This window comes from Papio anubis, unplaced genomic scaffold (assembly GCF_008728515.1).
Source record: "Papio anubis isolate 15944 unplaced genomic scaffold, Panubis1.0 scaffold82, whole genome shotgun sequence".
Taxonomy (NCBI): Eukaryota; Metazoa; Chordata; class Mammalia; order Primates; family Cercopithecidae; genus Papio; species Papio anubis.
In genome coordinates this window covers 66,943-90,646 of record NW_022168425.1, presented here as the reverse complement: position 1 = coordinate 90,646, position 23,704 = coordinate 66,943, and the positions used below count along the sequence as shown (strand labels likewise).

The 23,704-nt window shown below is 42.0% G+C and overlaps 1 long non-coding RNA gene across 2 annotated transcripts in view; it reads right to left on the bottom strand.

Annotated features, from left to right (window-relative positions):
* LOC110742097 overlaps positions 1-22,498 on the bottom strand; it is a 33,753-nt gene extending 11,255 nt beyond the window's left edge. The window contains exons 1-3 of one of the 2 annotated variants that reach the window (XR_002519430.2): positions 21,425-22,498; positions 17,914-18,053; positions 10,167-10,205 (exon numbers count right to left, since the gene is read on the bottom strand). This is a non-coding gene — a long non-coding RNA (uncharacterized LOC110742097). Of the gene's footprint in view, positions 1-10,166; positions 10,206-17,913; positions 18,054-21,424 lie in introns of those variants that run through there. The other variant, XR_002519431.2, reaches the window with a different exon arrangement.
* Positions 22,499-23,704: the final 1,206 nt, after the last annotated feature.

The window sequence follows — 23,704 nt, the reverse complement described above, 5'->3', positions numbered from 1 at the left end:
TCTCAGAACGCATTACCTCAGTATAATCAGAAAAAAAAAAAAAAAAAAAAAAAAAAAAAAAAAACCCACCAAGTCTATACCCCTCATCACTGTCAGAGTCATGAAAACAGTTTAGCAGTTATTCAAATGGGAAAACAGGGAGTTACCATATGGCCCAGTAATTCCTTTCCTACCCAAGATGAATCTCTACATAAAAATGTATACACAAATGTATGTAGAATCATTATTCATAATAGCCAAAAGGTGGAAATAACCAGAGTGTTCATCAATAGGTGAATAAATAAACAAAATGGGCCAGGTGTGGTAGCTCACGCCTGTAATCCCAACACTTTGGGAGGCCAAGGCGGGTGGATCACAAGGTCAGGAGTTTGAGACCAGCCTGGCCAACATGGTGAAACCCTGTCTCTACTAAAAACACACAAAATAATTAGCCAGATGTGATAGCACACACCTGTGGTCCCAGCTACTCGGGAGAATGAGGCAGGAGAATCACTTGTACCTGGGAGGCAGAGGTTGCAGTGAGCCGAGATCATACCACTGCACTCCAGCCTAGGCGATGGAGCAATACTCCATCTCAAAAATAAAATAAATAAATAAATAAACAAAATGTGGTGTATCTATGCAATAGAATATTTTTAAGCTATTAGTTGGAATGGAATTCTGACCCATGCTACATTATGGAGGAACCTTGAACACATTATAATAAGTATAAGATGCCAGACACAAAATACCAAATATTAATTGATTCCATTTATATAAAATCTCCAGAACTGGCATATGCATAGACAGAAAATATATCTGTGATTGCATAGGGCTGGGTGTGTGTGTGCAGGAATTTTAACTACATTCAAGCATAATGGGATTCTTGGGGATGATGAAAACATATAAAACCCCAATTATGGTGATGGTTGTACAACTCCGTACATTTGATAAAAATAATCTAAATATCCTTAAAATGTGTGATGTTATGATTTGTAAGCTATAATCTGATGAAGGTGTTTAAAATGTGATACTGGGTAGGAGGCAGAGCAAGGTGGCTAAATGGAAGCCTCCACAAATTGACCTCCCTGCAGGAACAACAAATTTGACATCTACATAAGAAAGCACCTTCATAAGAACCAAAAATCAGGCGAGTGATCACATTACCTGGTTTTAACATCATATCACTGAAAGAGGTATTGAAGAGGAAAAGAAAGACGGTCTTGAAATGCTGGTGCCACCCCTCCCCACCCCCTGGCAGCAGCTGTGAAGCCTCAAGAATCCGTGTGCTTGGGGGAGGGAGAGCACAGTGATTATAGGACTTTGCATTGGAACCCAGTGCTACACTGTCAGAGCAGAAAGCAGCATTGGGTAGAACTCAACCAACGCTCATGGAGGGAGCATTTAGACCAGCCCTAGCTAGAAGGGAATTACCCATCCCATCAGTCAGAACATGAATTTTGGCAAGCCTTGCCACTGTGGGCTAAAGTGCTTGGGGGTCCTAAAGAAACTTAAAAGGCAATCTAGACCTGGAGGACTTGGGGGACATGTGACCCAGTGGGACACCAGCCAGGGCAGCCAAGGGAGTGCTTGTGCCACCCCTCCTCCAACCCCAGGCAGTGTAGCTCTCAGCTCTGAAACAGAATCCTTTCTGCTTGAGGAAAGGAGAGAAAAGAGTACAGGGGACTTTGTCTTGAAACTTAGATACCAGCTCAGCTGCAGGAAAGGACACTGGGCAGAGTACTGTGGCTTCCATTCCAGGCCCTAGCTCCTGAACATTTCTAGATACACCCTGGGCCAGAAGGGAACTTTGTGCCTTGAATGGATGGACTCAGTCCAGGAAGGATTCATCACCTGCTGACTAAAGAGTCCTTGGGCCCTGAATAATCAGCAACAGTAGCCTAGTACACACTGGGGGCCTTGGGTGAGACTCTTGAGATGTGCTGACATCAGGTGTGACCCAGCACTTCCCTGCTGTAGTGGCTATGAGGAGAGACTCCTGTTTGAGAAAAGCAGAGGGAAAAGTTAAGGGGACTTTGCCTTGCACCTTAGGTACCAGCTCTGCCACAGCAGGGCTGAGCACCAGGTAGGCTCTTGAGGTCCCAGATTCCTGGCCTTGGCTTGGATGGCATTTCTGGACCTGCCCTGAACCAAAGGGGAGCTCACTGACCTGAAGGCTAAGTCCCAAGTCTGGCAGCATGCAGCACAAGCTGACAGACAAGCCCTTGGGCCTTAACTGAAAAATGGCGGTAGCCTGGCAATATCACCTGTGAGTCTGTGGTGGTGGTGGCCATGGGGAGAGAGTCCTCTGCCTGTGGAAAGGGGAGTGAAGAGTGGGATGAATTTTGTCTTGTTGCTTGGGTGCCAGTTCAGCCACAATAGAATGGAGCACCACATAGATTTCTAAGGTTTCTGACTCCAAGCTCTGGCTCCTGGATGGCATTTCTGGACCTGCTCAGGATCAGGGGAACTCCCTGCTATGAAGGGAAGGACATATGCCTAGCTGGCTTCACTGTCTGCTGATTGTAGTGCCTTAGGAAATTGAGAGAACATAGGCAGTAGCCAGGTAATGGTTTGGGTGAGACCCAGTGCTGTGCTGGCTTCAGATCTGACCCAGCACAGTCCCAGCGGTGGAGGCCACCAGAATGCTTGTGTTACTTCTCCACCAGCTCTATGGACTCAGCACAGAGAGACTCTATTTGTATAGGAGAAAGTAAGAGAAGGAAACAAGAGTCTCTGCCTGGTAATCTAAAGAATTCTTCTGGATCTTATTCAAGAACACCAAAGCAGTACCTCTAAGAGTCTGCAAGAACCACAGTATTACTTGGCTTGGGGTGACTCCCAATGCAGACATGGCTTCAGTGACCAAAAACTTAGATCACAACATTCAAGGCTCTTCAAATACCTGGAAAGCCTTCCCAAGAAAGATGGGCACAAACAAGCGCATACTGCAAACATAAGAATAAAATAATAGGTTTCAAGATTTTATTTGAAAGCCGCATGGTAACCTTAAACCAAAAGTCATACAATGGATACACAAAAAATAAAAGGCAAGAAATTAAAACATAACACCAAAGAAACTCATCTTCACTAGAAGGAAGACAGGAAGGAAGGAAAGAATGAAGAAAAGACTACAAAATAACCAGACAACAAATAACAAAATGGCAGAAGTAAGTCCTTACTTACCAATAATAACATTGAATGTAAATGGACTAAACTCTTCAGTCACAGACGTAGAATGGCTGAATAGATTTAAAAACAAGACCCAAGGATTGTTGTCTGTAAGAAATACACTTCACCTATAAAGGCACACACAGGCTGAAAATAAAGGGGTGGAAAAAGATATTCTATGCCAATGGAAACCAAAAAAGAGCAAGAATAGCAATACTTACATCCAACAAAATAGATTTCAAGATGAAAATTACAAAAAGAGACAAAGATGGTCATTATATAATTACATATAATTCAATTCAGCAAGAGGGTATAACAACCATAAATATATATGCACCCAACACTGAAGTACCTAGATACATAAAGCAAATATTACTAGAGCTAAAGGAAGAGATAGACCCCAATACAATAATAGCTGGAGACTTCAACTCTCCTCTTTCAGCATTGAACAGATCACCCAGACAGAAAATCAACAAAGAAACACTGGACTTAATCTGCAGTACAGACTAAATTGACCTAATTGATATTTACAGAACACTTCATCCAATGACTTTAGAATGTACAATCTTCTCCTTAGCACATGAATCATTCTCAAGCAAAGACAATACATTAGGCCACAAAACAAGTCTTAAAACATTCAAAAAAATTTAAATGATATCAAGTATATTCTCTGATCACAATGGAATAAAACTAGAAATCAATGGCAAGAGGAAATTTGGAAACTACAAATACATAGAAATTAAACAATATGTTCCCAAATGAACAGTGTGTCAAAAAAGAAATTAAGAAGGAAATTGAAAAATTTCTTGAAACAGATGATAACGGAAACATAGAATGTGAAAATATGTGGAATACAGCAAAGCAGTACTAAGAGGAAAGCTTACAGTTAATACGTGCCTACATCAAAAAAGAAGAAAAACATCAAATAAACAACCTAATGATACATCTTAAAGAACAAGAAAGTCAAGGGCAAACCAAACCTAAAATTAGTAGAAAAAACAAATAACAGGCCAGGTATGGTGGCTCACACCTGTAATCTCAGAACTGTGGGAGGCTGAGGTGGGCAGATCACCTGAGCTCAGGAGTTTGAGACCAACCTGGGCAACATGGCGAAACCCTGTCTCTACAAAAAAATACAAAATTAGCTGGGCGTGGCGGCACATGCCTGTAGTCCCAGCTAGTCAGGAAACTGAGGAAGGAGGATCACTTGAGTCTAGGAGATGGAGGTTGGAGTGAGCTGAGATCGTGACACTGCACTCCAGCCTGGGTGACAGAGAGACACTCTGTCTCAAGAAAAATGAAAGAAAAGAAAAGAAAAGAAAAGAAAAGAAAAGAAAAGAAAGAAAGAATAAAGATCACATCAGAAACAAATGAAATTGAAATGAAGAAAACAATACAAAATGTCAATGAACAAAAGGTGGTTTTTTTAAAAAGATAAACAAAATTGACAAACCTTGAGCCAGATTAAGAAAAAAGAGAGAAGATCCAAATAAATAAAATCAGAAACAAAAAATGAGACCTTACAAATGATAGTGCAAAAATTCAAAGGATCATCAGAGGCTACTATGAGCAACTACATGCTAATAAATTGGAAAACCTAGAGGAATAGATAAATACCTAGACACATACAACCTACCAAGTTTGAACCATGAAGAAATCCAAAACCTGAAATGATCAATAACAAGTAACAAGCCATTTTGGAGAGTGCAAGTCACTATAAGCCTTGGCAGCTTCCACATGGTGTTAAGTCTGTGGGCACATGGAATACAAGAGTTAAGGAGGCTTGGAAGCTTCCCCCTAGATTTCAGAAAATGTATCAGAAAGCCTGAGTGCCTAGGCAGAAGCCTGGTTTGGAGGAGAAATATGGAGTTGGAGGCCCAACACAGAGTCCCCAGTGAGGCACTGCCTAGTGGAGCTGTGAAAAGGGGGCCACTCCCCTGCAGACCCCAGAACGGTAGAGCCATGGACAGCTCACAACCTGAGCCTGGAGAAGTCACAGGCAGTCAAGTCCAATCCATGAGATCAGCCACAGGGCTACAACCTGCAAAGCTACAGGGGTGGAGCTGCCTAATACACCAAGCATCTAAACAGAAAGTGATATGGTTGAGTGGAAAGAGACTGCTACCTTGGGAAACTGAGGCACTTTGTAACCCATGGCTCTGCCTGCTTGCATACTGCTAAAGGGCTACTACCTGCTCCTGACCTACTTCACTCATGAGGGCAAATCCCTCATGAATGTCTTGGTGTTGTCCTTGCAATAGTGAGTGAGTTCATGATATTTGTTTGTTTAAAAGTGTGTGGCACCTCCCTCATCTCTTTCTTGCTCCCACTACTGCTGTGTGACATGCCTCCTCCTGCTCTGCCTTTCACCATGACTGTAAGCTTCCTGAGGCCCTCACCAGAAGCCAAGCAGATGTTGGTGCCATGCTTGTACAGCCTGCAGAACTGTGAGCACCTTTTCTTTATAAATTACCCAGCCTTGGCCAGGCGTGGTGGCTCACACCTGTAATCCCAGCACTTTGGGAAGCTGAGGCAGGTGGATCACAAGGTCAGGAGATGGAGACCATCCTGGCTAACACGGTGAAAGCCTGTCTCCACTAAAAATACAAAAAATTAGCTGGACGTGGTGGCGGGCGCCTGTAGTCCCAGCTACTCCGGAGGTTGTGGCAGGAGAATGGCGTGAACCCGGGAGGCGGAGCTTGCAGTGAGCTGAGATCACGCCACTGCACTTCAGCCTGGGTGACACAGCGAGACTCCGTCTCAAAATAAATAAATAAATAAATAAAATAAAATAAAAATAAGTTACCCAGCCTCGGGTATGTCTTTATGGCAACACAAGTATGGCCTAATACACCCAGCATCTAAATAGAAAATGATATGGTTGAGTGGAAAGAGACTGCTACCTTGGGAAACTGAGGCACCTTGTAACCCGTGCTTCCGCCTGCTTGCCTAGGGCTAAAGGGCTACTACTACTTGCTCCTGACCTACCTCACTCATACAGAGGAAAGGGCAAGGCAACACTTGTGTGCTTGCAGTCTTAGTTCTTCTCACAAGTAGAAAGTAGAAGTTTTACTTTCTCTGTTTCTCTTTACTGTGTCGGAGTGGTATGTTTCTGAACTTGTTTTGAGTCTGCCTGATCCCTAAGGGAGTGACTTTTTTCCATTTAGTCATTTGAGGTATCCATCTGAGGTAACATGGAGTTTCTGCTTCATGTAAGAACTGCTCTCCTTCACTGAGGGACTGGACCCAGAGCCACAGGAGATAGGAGTAAAGACCAAGTTCTCAAAGACAAGCACAGGACTAGGACCCCAGTCTGAACATCAGACTCTCCTGATTTAGTAAGATGATTTTCACAGATTTCTCACATGATGTTTACTTCCCTGCAGAGTTCCTCTTAGAAAGACTGTGAGGAAACAGGCATTGTCATGCATTGCTAGAAGTAATTTCACTAGAATGACATAGGCATTAATTCTTGGAACCAGCAATCTCTTTCCTAAGAATCTATTCCAAAGATATAATGCAAATAGACAAACAGGCATAAACACAAGGCCATTCCTGGCAGAACAATTCATAACAGCAGATTAGATATAAGACAGATGTCCACCAATAGAAGGCTGATTAAGTAATCTAAGATACTTCCTAGAGTACCATGCATGTATAAAAGGCAACGAAGATCCCCTCTCTACACTGCTATGGATTGCCCTCCAGGACATATTATAAACGAAAAATGCAGTGCAAAAAAATGGAGAGAGCTGTTGTTGTTCAATATGGTGGTCACTAGCTACATGTAGCCATTTAATTTTAATAAATAAATTCAAATAAAATTATAAACTCAATACCTCACTCACACTCACCATGTTTCAGGTGCTCAACAGCCTCAGGTAAACTAGTGGCTACTGTGTTGGACAGTGCAGATACAGACAATTTTCATCAATGCAGAAATTTCCATTGGATAGTAGTAGTGTAGAATATGCCACCTTCTACTTGTGTTGGGGAGGAAATAAATACCCACAATGTCCAGCCTCTGAGCCCAAGCCAAGCCATCGCATCCCCTGTGACTTGCATGTATATACACCCAGATGGCCTGAAGTAACTGAAGAATCACAAAAGAGTGAAAATGCCCTGTCCCCCCTTAACTGATGACATTCCACCACAAAAGAAGTGAAAATGGCCAGTCCTTGCCTTAGGTGATGACATTACCTTGTGAAAGTCCTTTTCCTGGTTCATCCTGGCTCAAAAAGCTACCCCACTGAGCACCTCATGACCCCCACTCCTGCCCGCCAGAGGACAACCCCCCTTTGACTGTAATTTTCCTTTACCTACCCAAATCCTATAAAACGGCCCCACCCTTATCTCCCTTCGCTGACTCTCTTTTCAGACTCAGCCCGCCTGCACTCAGGTGATTAAAAAGCTTTATTGCTCCCACAAAGCCTGTTTGGTGGTCTCTTCACACCGATGCGCATGACACACATCACATTTGCTTATATTTTTAAAAACTGGAAGATTAAAACAAAAACTGATAAAAATGATTATCTATAAGGGCATAGAGGAGCAATTCAGGATGGAAGCCAAGATGTGTATCATCTTCAAAATGTAATGCATAATTACTGGCTATGTACACTAAAAAAGCAACAAACTACGACCAGTTGATTAGTATACAGACTGAGTGCTCTAAAAATACTTACCATGAAAAGAAACCAGGCTGTCTTAGAGAGACAGCTGATTCCAGATCTGGGGTCAGGATTGTACCAGATAAGCCTGGACCAAATTATCATACCAGAAAGCATGTCAAAAAGATTCAGAAACCAAGCTGAGGAGGTTCTCACTGGACAAAAATGAAACAATTTGAACATCAAAGAGATTAGTGACTGCAATGGTTTAAAACATATTAAATACAGGAACATCTCTGAGTCACAAGGACACTTTAAAAGAAAAACAAAACACGAGCAATACCAACTCACTACTCATCTTTGGAAGCTCCTATGGAAACAACTATTTGTTCTGAAAAGTGAAAATACTGCAAAAGAATTAAACATTCATCCTTCACTTCTTGTGTGTTCCATACCTCGGTGAATCCTAATAGTTGATGGCATAGGGGCAAGTTATGTTATAGGAAACACCCAGCTAATAAATGCAGAAGAAACTGTAAAATTACAACATCACCATTTTGCAACTTCTAATGAAATACAGCCCTAGACAACAATCTTCAGAAAGTGGAAAAAATCCTGAGGAGAAAAACACATGGAAAGTGTTATAATGGATGGACTGGGCTGACAAAATCTGAGCCCAGTGATCAACCTGAACTTCACAGTAGAGGAGATAAACAGACATGATGAGGCTCCTGCTGTGCTATTACCTAAATGTTTGTGTCCCCCCACCCCCACTGCCACCCCAGTTCATGTGTTAAAAGCCTAGTCTCCAATGTGATGGTATTTGGAGATGGGGCCTTTGAAAGGAATTAGGTCATGAGGACACAGCTCTCAGGATGAGATTAGTGCCCTTGTAATAAAAGACATGAGAGCTTGTTTCCTTTCCACATGCACATACCAAGGAAAGGCCATGTGAGGACTAGGCAGAGGACCCGTATCCTGAATCCAACCATGCTGGTACACTGATCTCAGACTTGGCAGGCTGCAGACCCATGAGAAATACATGCTTGTTGTTTGATATGGTTTGGATTTGTGTCCCTACCCAAATATCATGTTGAATTGTAATCCCCAATATTGGAAGAGGGGCCTGGTGGGAGGTGATTGGATCATGGGGGCATACTTCACCCTTGTTGTTCACATGATAGGGAATGAGTTCTCACAAGATCTGGTTGAATAAAAGTATGTAGCACTTCCCCCTTCACTCTCTTCCTCCTTCTTTGACCATGTAAGATGTGCCTGCTTCCCCTTCGCCTTCTGCCATGATTGTAAGTTTCCTGAGTTTCCCAGCCATGCCCCTCCTGTATAGCCTGCAGGACTGTGAGTTAATTAAACCTCTTTTCTTTATAAATTATCTAGTCTCAGGTAGTTTTTTATAGCAGTGTGAGTATGGACTAATACACTGTTTAACCCATCAGTGTATGGTAACTTGTTACAGCAGCCTGAAGTGACTAAGATACGTGTAAGGCTATAAAAAGGACAGTCATGTGCTGTATAACAATGTTTTGGTCAACTCCAGGACACATATGTAACAGTAGTCCCATAAGATATAATGGAGCCAAAAACTTCCTATCACCTACTCACATAGCTGTCACAAACATGTTTGTGAAGAATATGTTGATGCTGGTGTAAGCAAACCTACTGCACTGCCAGTTGTATAAAAATATAGCACATGCAATTATGTACAGTACATAATACTTATTAATGATAATAAATGACTGTTACTGGTTTATGTATTTACTATACCTTTTATTATTTTAGAATGTACTCCTTCTACCTATTAAAAAAAGTTAACTATAAAACAGCCTCATGCAGGTCCTTCAAAGGGTATTCCAGAAGAAGGTATTGTTATCATAGGAGATGACAGCTTTATGTGTGTTATTGTCCCTTAAGACCTTCCAGTGGGACAAGATATGATGGTGGAAGACAGTGATAGTGATGATCCTGACCCCGTATAGGCCTTGACTAATGTATGTGTGTGTGTGTGTGTGTGTGTGTGTGTATGTCTTAGTTTTTAACAGAAAAGTTTAAAAAGTAAATATAAATAAATAAGTAATGAAAGGAATGAGGCACATCCCCCATATATCTCCCAACTTCCTGAGTCCAGCACAAACACATTCCTCCTTATTTCTTTCAAATTTCAGAAAAACATCACCTGAGAGATCTCCGATAAGTAATGCTAAATGTATAATGTTAACCAATTGTAATGCTGTAACCGAGAGAATTACCTTGTTCCCTGTAACTTTACATATCCTGTTTACATCGGGCTATAAAAAGCAAGCACTCGCATTGTTCGAGGCCCTCCTGTATGCTGTGGAATGGAGGGACCAAGTTCGAACTTGTAGTAAAGATCCTTGCCGCTTGGCTTTGACTCTGGACTCTGGTGGTCTTCTTTGGGGAACAAACGGTCTGGGCATAACAGTAAAAGAAAGGTAACAGAATAAGGATATAAAGAAAGAAAATATTTTTGCATAGCTGTACAATGTGTGCTTTTAGTTGTGTTATTACAAAAGTAAAAAAGTTTAAAAATGTTAAAAGTTTATAAAGTTAAAAAGTTACAGTAAGCTGAGGTTAATTTATTATTGAAGAAAAAAATATTATTTTACAAATATAATGTAGCCTAATTGTACAGTGTTTGTAAAATCTACAGTAGTATACAGTAATGTCCTAAGCCTTCACATTCACTCACCACTCACTCACAGACTCACCTAGAGCAACTTCAAGTCTTGCAAGTGACCAATACACATGTATAGATATGTACATTTTTAATCTTTTATATCATATTTTACTGTATTTTTTCTATGTTTAGATATGCTTAGATACACAAATACTGACCTTTGTGCTACAGTTCCCTAGATTATTCAGTACAGTAACATGCTGTATGAATTTTTAGCCTAGGAGCAATAGGCTGTATAGCCTAGGTAGGTGGTAGGCTACACCATCTAGGTTTGTGTAAGTGCACTCTGTGATGTTCACACAGATTTTGTTCAAACAAAATCTCTTAATGATGCATTTCTCAGAATATATCTCTGTGGTTAAGTGACACATGACTGTACATAATGCCACATGTAAGACACTCTTGTCAAAACATCTGAATAGCTCAAGCCTTTAACTCTAATTACCAATTTAAAGGAAAGAAGAGGAGACTGAGTAACATGAACAACACAATAGGGATACAATCAGCAAAACTGAGAATGTAAACTCCAGCACCTTAAGCAAAAAAATTGGAAAGTTAAAAAAAGAGAGAGAAAGCATCTTGTCTATATTAAAAAAACTTAAAACTTGAGAGAAAATTAAATCAAACAGAAATTAAAACAGAAAAATGAGATACTATATACTATCACACATCCATCATAATGACAAAAGCTACCAAGGTATACCAAGTGTCAGTGAGGACGTAGAGCAGTGGAACTATGATACTGCTGATACGAATATAAATTAGAATAACCAATTTGAAAATTGCTTAGCTGTATATGCTGAGCTGAACATACACATACCCTATGACTCAGAAATTCTATTCTTAGGTACATGCACATGAAAAATGAAAATAAATGCCCATTCAAAGATACGCAGAGAAATAAAAAAGGGCGCAAGATGGCCGACTAGATACAGCCAGGAGGAATGTCTCCCACAAAGGGACAGGGCATCAGGAAGACTAGCACACTCCTAGCAGATCTTGAGGGAAGGCACTGAGAGCAGACAGAAGGGAGATACAGATACTGGGTGGAAGTGGGAGGAAGCTGGGAACACTGCTCAGGGCTACCATACACCAGGTCATTTCTGGTCCCCAGTAACTCCTGGGGAAGGGGTTGAACAGGCAAAGAGCAACCCACTCTCGCCACGGGCCTCTGGAATCCCTGCAGAAGAACACTCCTTGACCACCATGGACAGTTGAATTGGCAGTGAGAGCTACTTAGAGAACTGGCAGGGGCAGAACTCCAGCTGGAGTGGAGCCCAGAGAGTTTGGTACAGGAGCATCTGTAGTGGAGCATGGTCATTGTCGCCCATCTCCCTAGGCTTGACTCACTCCTATAGAAGACTTTAGCCTTAGGGGAACTGTCGGACCTGAACGCTGCAGGGAATCATGCCCATAAGACACAGCTGGTCTGACCTGAATACCCCTCAGTCTATTGGCCTCTCCTGGGGCCCCAGCCTGGTCATGACTGCTTGCAGTGCAGCCCCTGGGTATCTCCTGCGGGCCCATATCATAGCCCCTGCGCTAGGAGACTGCTCCTGACTAGCAGAGTGCTCCAGCAGAGAAGAGCAGCCCCAGTGGACTCGCTCCAGCCCACCTGCACCCTCCCCCAACTGCAGCCTCCCCCATGCAGCTTTGCCTGCACACTCGTCCACAGCCACCCTCTACATTGCTTTGCTGTTGTGTGTGTGCACCAGCAGATGCAGCCTTCCCTCCCTCACCAGTACGTGTGTGCATGTGCACTCTGCAATGCCACTGCTGCTGGCTAAGTATGCCCTGCCTCTCCCCCTGCCTCCCTCCTTCTGCCACACCGCCATTGTTGTCGGAGCATTGGCAGGCACGGAGCCCGCCAGCCTCCTCCCTGCCAGCACCAAAACTGCTGTTAGCATAAAACTAGGCATGAAGAAAAGCAGACCCACACCTGACCTGAGTGGCCACTGCCGCCCACGGGAACTTGTACAGAGAGTACAAACAACATCACCAGCATGAAGGAGCGCACAGTTACTGGCTGGGGCCCCATCCCCCTGAGCCGTGCTGTAAATGCCAGTTGCTGCTGCAAATGCATGCATGAAGGCTGACACCCTGGAATCCACTAGCACCCTGTTGCAGCCAAGCAGTGTGCACCCTACCACACTGCAGCTGCAGCTGCTACTGTCATATGTGAACAAGGACGGATCCCACTGCCACCATGCTACAAAGTGTTTGCAGATGACATGATCCTATATCTAGAAAACCCCATAGTCTTGGCCCAAAAGCTCCTTAAGCTGATAAAAAACGTTGGCAAAGTCACAATACCCAAAATCAATGTATAAAAATCGCAGGCTGGGCGCAGTGGCTCACGCCTATAATCCCAGCACTTTAGGAGGCCGAGGCAGGCGGATGACTTGAGATCAGGAGTTCGAGACCAGCCTGGCCAACATGGTAAAACCCCATCTCTACTAAAAATACAAAAATTAGCCAGGCGTGGTGGCGTGTGCCTGTGATCCCAGCTACTTGGGAGGCTGAAGCAGGAGAATCACTTGAACCCAGGAGGTGGAGGTTGCAGTGAGCCAAGATCATGCCACTGCACTCCAGGCTGGGTGACAGCAAGACTCCGTCCAAAAAAAAAGTTGCTAGCATTCCTATACACCAACAACAACCAAGCCGAGAGCCAAATGAGGATACAATCCCATTCACAATTGCCACAAAAAGAATAAAATACCTAGGAATATGGCTAACCAGGGAGGTAAAAAAAAAAAAAAAAAAATCTCTACAATGGGAATTACAAAACATTGCTCAAAGAAACCAGAGATGACAAACAAATGGAAAAACATTCCATGCTCATGGACAAGAAAAATTAATATCATGAAAATGGCCATATTGCCCAAAGCAATGGACAAGTTCAATGCTATTCTTATCAAACTACCAATGACATTCTTCACAGAACTAGAAAAAACTACTTTAAAATTCATGTGAAACCCGAAAGAGCCCAAATAGCCAAGGAAATCCTAAGCAAAAAGAATAAAGCAGGAGGCATCACACTCCCCAACTTCAAACTATACTACAGGGCTACAGTAACCAAAACAGCACATTAGTAGTACAAAAACAGACATATAGACTAATGGAACAGAATAGAGAGCTCAGAAATAAGGTTGCACACCTACAACCATATGATCTTTGAGAAACTTGACAAAAACAAGCAAAGGGACTCCCTATTCAATAAGTGGTGCTGGGATGCCCTTATGCGGAAGATTGAAACTGGACCCCTTCCTTACACTATATACAAAAATAAACTCAAGATGGATTAAAGACTTAAATGTAAAACCCAACACTATAGAAACCCTAGAAGACAACCTAGGTGATACCATCTGGACATAGGAAGGGGCAAACATTTCATGACAGAGACATCAAAACAACTGCAATAAAAGCAAAAGTTGACAGATGGAATCTAATTAAACTAAAGAGCTTCTGTACAGCAAAAAAGACTATCAACAGAGTAAACAGACAACCTACAGAATGGGAGAAAATATCTGCCAACTATGCATCTGACATAAGTCTAATATGCAGCATCTATAAGGAACTTAAACAAATTTACAAGAAAAAAAACAAACAACTCCATTAAAAAGTGGGCAAAGGAAATGAAGAGTTTTCAAAAGAAGACATACATGTGGCCAATAAGCATACGAATAAAAGCTCAACATTACTGATCATTAGAGAAATGCAAATCAAAACCACAATGAGATACCATCTCACACAGTCAGATGGCTATTATTAAAAATCACAAAATAACAGATGCTGGCAAGGTTGCAGAGAAAAGAGAATGCTCATACACCATTGGTGGGTGGGTAAATTCATTCAACCATTGTGGAAAGCAGTGTGATGATTCCTCAAAGAGCAGAAAACAGAACTGCCATTCAACCCAGCAATTCCATTACTGGGTATACACCCAAAGGAATATAAATTGTTCTGTCATAAAGACACATGCTAATTGCAGCAGTATTCACAATAGCCAAGACATGGAATCAACAGAAATGCCCATTGATGGTAGACTGGATAAGGAAAATGTGGTATATATATACCATAGAATAGTATGCAGCCAGAAAAAAGAATGAAATCATGTCCTTTGAAGCAACATGGATGGAGCTGGAGGCCACTATCCTTCGCATGCTATGCAGGAACAGAAAACCAAATCCACGTATTCTCACTTATAAGTAGGAGCTAAATGGTGAGAACACATAGGCACAAATAGGGGTACGACAGACACTGAGGCCTACCTGAGGGTGGAGGGTGGGAGGAGGGAGATGATTAGAAAAAATAACTAATGGGTACTAGGCTTATTACGTGAGTCACGAAATAATCTGTACAACAATCCCCTGTGACACAAGTTTACTTATATAACAAAACTGTACATGTGCCCCTGAACCTAAAATAACAGAAAAGAGATGTAGAAGACATTCATAGCACTGTTATTCATAATAAGACAAACACTGAAAAATAGGCATATCCCCATAATAGATACATTTATTGCAAAATATCCACACAACATAATACTACACATTAACAAGAATGAATGATCTACAACTATAGACAATAATAAATGTAAAATTCATGGTAAGATGCTGAAGGAGCCAGACAGAAAAAAAAGCACATTTTGTATGACTTAAGAAATTTTCCTGTATTCTTTCAGTATAGTTTGGGGCTGGATAAGAAAATCAACACGCCATTTCTTTTCATTTGAAGGTATGGAGTGTACTCTTATGTTACCTGCAGGTTAACCTCAGGAAAACATCCATCCTAAGCCCTTGAAAAGTGATCCACTACACGTAGTAACAAGGCTAATGCGAAGTCTAATGAACAGGGAGCTGGGAGTAAGACAGGACACATACTTGGGACACAGTGACAGATCTAAACCATTAACTCTAGATGGTGACCTTGGGTAATCACCATACCTCACAAATGCTTTTTCTTCTTCCTAGGTGTATTGGTCAGTAGTGTGGGCTCTGGAGACAGAATAGAGACAAGCCCTAGTTCTGCCACGTAAAGACTGAGTGACTTTAAATACTTTTACTTCACCTTATAGTCACTCATTTGTTACATCCATAAAACTGGCATTATACAGTACATAATGTAGAAGACAAAACATTTAAAAATATATTTATTAACTTGTGTTTGAGTTTTTAAAAAGATAAATGGCGAGTAATCACATCATTTAAAAAATTCTACTACAGAGATGCTGGGGAAAAAAAGCTTAATAGTCTTACAGCTGAATCATATTCATCAACCAACATATTTTTAAAATCACTAATTTTTATTATAACTAATATTAGTTATAGTAAAACTAACTAAATAACTTGAGAACATTCAAAGCACTTGGAAGGTCTGATCTCAGAAAAGAGCACCACCATTTCTCTGCATGGCCAAACAAAAAGCCCAGGGGTTCTCCCTAACTCTCCATTATCTACACACCGCAGGCACACAGCCACTGCAGGTCCTACCTGCCTGACCTGCAAACACGCCCTGCCCAGGTCCATCCCTCCCTTTGCACATAGCTGCAGCCCTGGCCTCATCCACACACATCCCTCTCCTGGACTTCTGCAATATTTTCCTAATGGTTATCCCTACTCCCTATCTTGTCCCTCTCCAGACCATTCTCCACACAGCAGCCAGAGTCAGCTTCCACATCAAGAATCAGATCACATCACTCCCATACTCTAACCCTCCACACTCAGAATAAAACTCAAACTCCTTACAGGACTGAAACCATGTGGTTCCTGTCTACCCTTTCGATCTCATCTTCCACCTGTCTGCACTTATGTGCCAGGCTCCAGTCACTCCAGCTTGTCCTCTGCTCCTGGATCAGTGGTGCCCACACACAGCACAGGGACACTGACAAAATGGTCTCTCCATGTCTGGCTTCTTCTTATCGTTTAGGACTCAGCTCAAGTGTCACTTCCTGAGAAGGAGTCTCACTGACAACCCCATCTATAATAATCCCTGTCTCAGTCATTTTCTACTCCACCTGTTTATTTTCTTCAAAACACATATCCTCATATGAAATCACATGGCTTATTGTTTACCTGCTTACTGCCACTTTTCCCAAACTAGAATGACAGCTCCAGGGACCCTGCCTATCTTATTCTCTGTGCTGTTTCCTCAGTGCCTACTTTAGTCCTTCACATATAATCACTTAAATAATATTACTTAATTGAAGGAGTTGTTGCCTATTTAAGAGACCAAAGAAGACAGACATTTAAGCTGAGTAGCAGGAGCAACTATCAATGAAATTAGATATTAAATGATTCAAAACTGTAAGAAGGTCTTGTACATCCATAGCAGAGCTTTTCAAACATGGATGATGTTATAGTCTGAATATCTGTGACCCCCCGCCTCAAATTCATGTTAAAACCTAATACCAAGGTGATGGTATTAGAAGGTGAGGCTATGAGAGGTTTTTAGGTCATTAGGGCTCTGTCCTCTGTCACTAACTGAGATTAGTGCTGTTATCAAAGAGATTCCAGAGAGCTAGCTAGCCCTTTCCACCAAGGGAGGTTATAGTAAGAGGTCATCCATCTATGAAGGAAGTGGGCCCTCACCAAAACACTGAAGCTGCCAGTGCCTTAATTTTGGATTTCTCAGCCTCCAGAACTGTGAGAAATAAATTTCTGTTGTTTATCAGCTACCGAGTTATGATATTTTGTTATAGTAGCTCAGAATGCACTAAGATGAGTACCAGACCAACTGAAGATATTACTTTAAATGGAAACACCTCCCATCCCACCTCCCTGGTTTTGATTCAGCAGATCTAGGGTAAGTCCAAGTATCTGCTATTTTAACGAGCACTACCTGATGAATTTGATGAAGTGATCCATAGACCACACTGGGAAAAATCCTGACCTCAACAGTTCATATTTGGCCAGGCGCAGTGGCTCACGGCTGTAATCCCAGCACTTTGGGAGGCCAAGGTGGGCAGATCACTTGAGATCAGGAGTTCAATACCAGCCTGGCCAACATGGTGAAACCCTGTCTCTACCAAAAATTCAAAAATTAGCTGGGCGTGGTGGTGGGCACCTGTAATCCCAGCCACTCAGGATACTGAGGCAGGAGAATCGCTTGAACCAGGCGGCAGAGATTGCAGTGAGCCAAGATCATGCCACTGCACTTCCAGCCTGGGTGACAGAGCGAGACTCCATCTCAAAAAATAAATAAATAAAAAGTTCACACTTGAGCACCATTAATTTAATGCCTACCATGCAGAGTTCTGGGACATCTGGAATATCCCTATTAATGTAATTACTCGAATGTATACTACTTTTCTAAGGGGGAGGGAAGACTGCTTTCCCACATGAGATCATACTTAAACTCCAGAGTATTCCTGGTGGTCAGGAGAATTGGGTATTTTTATCCTGTTGTATAGACTAATCTGAAGGAAGGGTAGTGACTTACCTAAAGTGTCCCCATGATGGGATCTGGATCTCTTGACTTTTGCTTCAGTAGCCTGTCTAGCAGATTCAACATCACACCTGGTTCTTCTGTACAAACTACTGGTTCTGCGCTGCACAGTCAACACCCTTGTCTCACGTTAACTAGATGGGAGAGTAAGAGGACAAGAAAGCATATGAAATGAGGAGGAAGGTAAGAGGATGAAAAAGCACACGAAAACGGGATGGGGTGATGATGTCTTCCCTATTCCCATTCAGTTACTTGGAAGCTGTGCAATGATGCTTTTCGTCTTCCTCAGCTCCATCCCACAACCCTCTCCCACACACAGAATGACAGTGAAGTTGTCACCTAGTGGAAATGTGGGCTTATCCCTGCTTGCTATTACAATTCCAAGTATTCTCTCTATAGTCATGCTATTACATTAATATATGACATGAAAACCACAATCCGTAAGTGAACAAATCAATAAATTGGACTTCCTCAAAGTCAAAAACTTTTGCTTTTCCAAATATATGGGTAAGAAAATGAAAATACAAGTCCCTGACTAGGAGAAAGTGTTTAAAATCATATATCTGATGAAGGACTTGTACCAGAATGCAGAAAATATCACAAAAGTCAGAGGAAAACAGACACTTAAGTAAACAAATGGGCAAAATATTTGAATATACATTCCACTAAAGAAGATATATACATATACAAATGTCAAGTAAACACATGAAAAGATACTCAGCAACATTAATCATTAGGGAAATGTAAATGAAAACTGCAATGAAATACTACTATATTCTTGTAAGAATGGCCAAAATTAAAGAGACTGACCATATCAAGCACTGGCAAGGTTGGGGAGGATAAAACTCTCATACACTGCTGGTGACAGCAGTGATACAACCACTTTGGAAACAGCTTGGTAGTTTCTTACAATGTTAATCTTATATCTACCATATATCCAGCAATTGCACTCCTAAATATATACCCCAAAGAAATAACGCATATGTCTATGAAAAGACTTATTCACATATGTTCATATCAGCTTATTTATAAGTGTCCCAAATTAGAAACAACCCAAATATCCATCAACAGGTGGATGGATAAAACAAATAGTGGTATAGCCATATACTGGAATGCTATTAAGCAATAACAAAGAATAAACTACTGCTATATGCAAAGAAATGGATAAATCTAAAATTAAATAGGGTGAATGAAAAAAGTCAGATTCCTCTTAGAAAAAACCTCTCTATGACTCCACTTAAATATATTTCTAGGACATAAAACCAAATCTATAGTGACAGAAATGTGTTTGCCTGGAGACAGCGCAGTAGGAGGGGTAGGGAGCCCAGGTAATATAGAACTGAAAATGTTATTTCCTTGGAAATAATAATAATACTCAGGCTTATCTGGTTATTTTAGGAGATGTGACTAGGTATCATTATAATTGGGCAAACTATCAAGTAATGGTTATTTTCAAAAATACTAAATTCTTGTACCTGACATTTAACTAACACTTAGTAAATTCCTGGCCTCTTAAAAAATTACATTGCAGAATGGATGAAAACACGCTAACCATGAAAGCATGTATATTACAATCTCAAATTGCTATGAAGATCTTCTAACCAACTGCATATTTCAACTTCCATCCGAGATACATGGGAATAATGAATTATTATTTATACAGTCAGAAAACTATGCGTAAATTTATTGCAAATGCATGTTAAATATCAAGTTCCTTCCCCAACTGAACAATTCATTGCTTTAAGAAAGGTATCTCCAAATGGGCCTCAAGGGATACTACAAAGCATGTAGCTGCTGATGCACGCAATGGAGTCCACCTGTTGAGCCTCTTTTCCAATGATGAGATCAAAGTGCCTGCTCTACTTTTAGACTACTTTGTGAACTACACACTTACTATTCTATAACACACTTCTGTTCAGATCTATGAACTCACTTGAGCCAGGAATCATATCCCACCAAGGATGGAAGTGCTAGAGATCTCCTGAGGACTGCTGTCCTTCAAGTCTGAAGTAAAAGCTTCAGCAGCCATCATGACCCAGATCATCAGAACCCACCTCCTTCAGACACCTGATATAAGTTTAGTTGCCCCCATGAGGTGCTTCCTGGGGAGAGACAGGCTCCAGCAATCACTATGCTTTATTGAAGTGACTCTGTGCCTGCAACCATGCTGGGCACTGAGTTAGTGACCAATGACACTGATACAATTGGTTAGTGATCATAACAACCAGAAGGTACGATGAGTTTCTCACCAGGGCCTTTTCTTCTCCTTTCCATTTATCACCTAATAACAACTTTAAAAAAGAATAGGGAGCCGGGCGCGGTAGCTCAAGCCTGTAATCCCAGCACTTTGGGAGGCCGAGACGGGCGGATCACGAGGTCAGGAGATCGAGACCATCCTGGCTAACACGGTGAAACCCCGTCTCTACTAAAAAATACAAAAAACTAGCCGGGCGAGGTGGCGGGCGCCTGTAGTCCCAGCTACTCGGGAGGCTGAGGCAGGAGAATGGCATAAACCCGGGAGGCGGAGCTTGCAGTGAGCTGAGATCCGGCCACTGTACTCCAGCCTGGGCGACAGAGTGAGACTCCGTCTCAAAAAAAAAAAAAAAAAAAGAATGGGGAAATGGCCTGAGCCCTTGGTAGAGGAAAACAACTACTACCAACCTGTAGCCCAACACCGAGGAATCTGGCAGTGGGGACACATACCCCATCTTTCCCTCACTCATTTGCTAGTATCTCCCATTGGCCAAACCCAATTGGAAGCCTAAGGAGAAGGGATCTGAGTTGGTGTAGTCTATAAGGATCAGACCTGTGGAGCACAGAGTAGGGTGGTGAGGGGTGGAGTGTAGCTTTGAAGAGACAAATTGAGGCTATCCATCACAGTATCTAATATACAACTGTGCTGTAGGCTGAATAACACTCCTCTACCCCAAAGAAATCCATGTCCTAGTCTCTGGAACAAGTGAATATGTTACATTACATGGTAAAATGAACTTTACAGGTGTGATTAAGTTAATGATCTTAAAATGGTGAGGTTCTTCTGGATCATCTGGGTGGGCCTGATATAATTACAAGGGTCTTTATGAGGGAAACAGGGAGGCAATAAAATCGGAGAAGTAGATGTGACCACAATATGGAGGTCAGAGTAATGTGAAGGCATGAGCCAAGGAATGCAAGCAGCTTCTAGAAGCTGGAAAAAAACGAAAATTCATTCTACACTAGAACTTCCAGAAGGAACATAGCCCTGCTGACACCTTGATTTTAGCCCAGTGAGACCCACTTTGGACTTTTGAACTCCAAAACTGTAAAATAATAAATTTGTGTTGTTTTTAAAAAATAAAAGAATAAGAAATAGACTGAATCCATAAAGCACCCATCGTCCCATAACAACCACAGGGCTATCTATCATCTTGCACCTGTATTATCACTGCAGGTTGCAGCAATCCTGTGGGTGAGCATTCTCATTCTCATTTTACAGAAGGAGAGGCTGGGCTCAGAGAGTCCTTACCTGTCTCATCCTCCCCACGTCCCGCCTTTATATAGAAAGTTGCCCCAGGACACCCGGAGCAAGACACCACACTCACTGGGGCCAGGAGGGTCCCAGCTCTCTCTCTCTCATGAGACCGCCCAGGCAACTTGTGCCAAAGCGGGAACGAAGGAACTTGGATCTGGGCTCCTTCGTCTCTCCACACCCCAGGAAGGTTCAGCCCCCACCGCGGGGCACCCACACCCTCAGTTGAGTCCCAAACACCTGAAGGAAGGACCCTGCTCTTCTTGCCCGGTCATGTTGGCCTCTATTTTAAAAGTCTCCACGGTCGCCGCAATGACGTCAGGTTTCTATGGCAACCGTGATACGCAGGCTGGTCCAGCACACCGGAAATGCCGTAGAGTGGCCTTTTGACTCCTTGCCTTTCACTAAGAGAAAATGCCTTCACTCTTCAGGCGGCTTCCTGGGTAGCTATAATAATTAGAGGAACTAGGCTGGGACGGAGCCAATTGATAGAATTCTGCCAGGTTTGATGGAACAAAGTCCCGGTTGTCAATAGTTTTGTTTAAAAGTGACAGTAGAGGAATATCACCAGTGTACAGAGACCTGGAGCTCTTGGAGATGAGCTAACTCACTGAGGAGGAGCATGTACAATTCACACACCATACTAAAGCAGTTATCCATCTGTGGCAGAAAACTAAGACTATCTATAATCATGTGACTAAAAGATCTAGGAACAACAAAATATGTCATTTAAGATATCTCAGAGTTATTTCAGTAATGTAAGCCTAAAATAATACAGTCATTTAGTAGACAGGAACCTAATCAATTCAACCATGCAATGGTTTGTCTTGAGAAAATTATTATCCTTCATTCCTGCATGTGGAGGGACATTCATGACCACAACATTTCTAGACTCTCTATACACTCAATCCTGTTCTGTCACAGGAGGAACTTATCTAATTGGTGAGCTGGGAAGAAGAAAAAGGGGCTGCACTACCCAGGCTGCCTCCTTTCAAAATTCTTTGTAGTAAGCTGCTCTTCAGGGCACCTGTTCTTCCCTGCCCTCAGAGGTGGATCTTTTTTTTTTTTTGAGATGGAGTTTCACTGTTTCACTCTTGTTGCCCAGGATGGAGTGCAATGGTGCAATCTTGGCTCATTGCAACCTCTGCCTCCCAGGTTCAAGCAATTCTTCTGTCTCAGCCTCCCGAGTAGCTGGGATTACAGGCATGCGCCACCACACCCGGCTAATTTTGTATATTTAGTAGAGACGGGGTTTCTCCATGTTGGTCAGGCTGGTCTTGAACTCCTGACCTCAGGTGATCCACCTGCCTCAGCCTCCCAAAGTGCTGGGATTACAGGCATGAGCCACCGAGCCCAGTCCAGAGGTGGATCTTACAATAGGCCCACAGTGCTACTCCTCTTTCTGTGCCACACTGGCTCAACTATTTCTATTGTCTTTCTCCAAATTGCTTGGATTGTTTAAGCAATTTACCTCACTGCTTCAAGTCTAAGCTTGAAATCAAGTAATAAATAGATGAAAGAAGAAAAATACATGGACTTTATTCCTTATAAAGAAGATATTAGAGAAGATGACTTAGATTTGCTGGCATGTGGGCTTCCTATGAAGGATCCACAAAATTGAAAAAGATTTATCCACTAAGTAGTGCCATGAAGGGAAAATCATAAAGGCCAAGGACTGCAATGCATATCAAGCTGCTGTCTGGTGCAGGAGTCCTGTCTATGTGTTCTCATGGAAAGTAGCTTCCTTGCAAGGCAATTCCCTGTAGCAGGAGAAAGAGTTTCAAGATCTCTTCTTTCAGAAACACTTCTCAAAGTACATAAATAACCCTTGTTCAGAATGAATACTCACTAAACCAAAGCCAATCTCTGAGGCTTTCCCCGTGGAGTCATTTGTGACAACACTTTGTCAGTAGCTTAGTTCATATGATTGCAATAGAGGCTCATCTCATGGAATTAGGTTCTAAATTCAAAGAGTAGGTTGAAAATCATATATTGTGATAGCTTCCATTGAAAATTCCTTCAAGAAGGAATTGATTAAATATTCAGAAATTTGTACACACACATAAACAAACACAGAAACTATACTCAAAATTATTAATATAACAATGTCCCACCAAGCCTTCAAGGATAAGATAATCCCTTTGACCTCCAATGATAACAAAGTACAGAAAAAGGTGAAAAGTTCACCCCAACCATGTTTTAGATAACCATGTCTACCTAACAAACACCCCAAAACAAACCATTTATTATCTTTCAGAAATCTGAGTGTTGACTGAG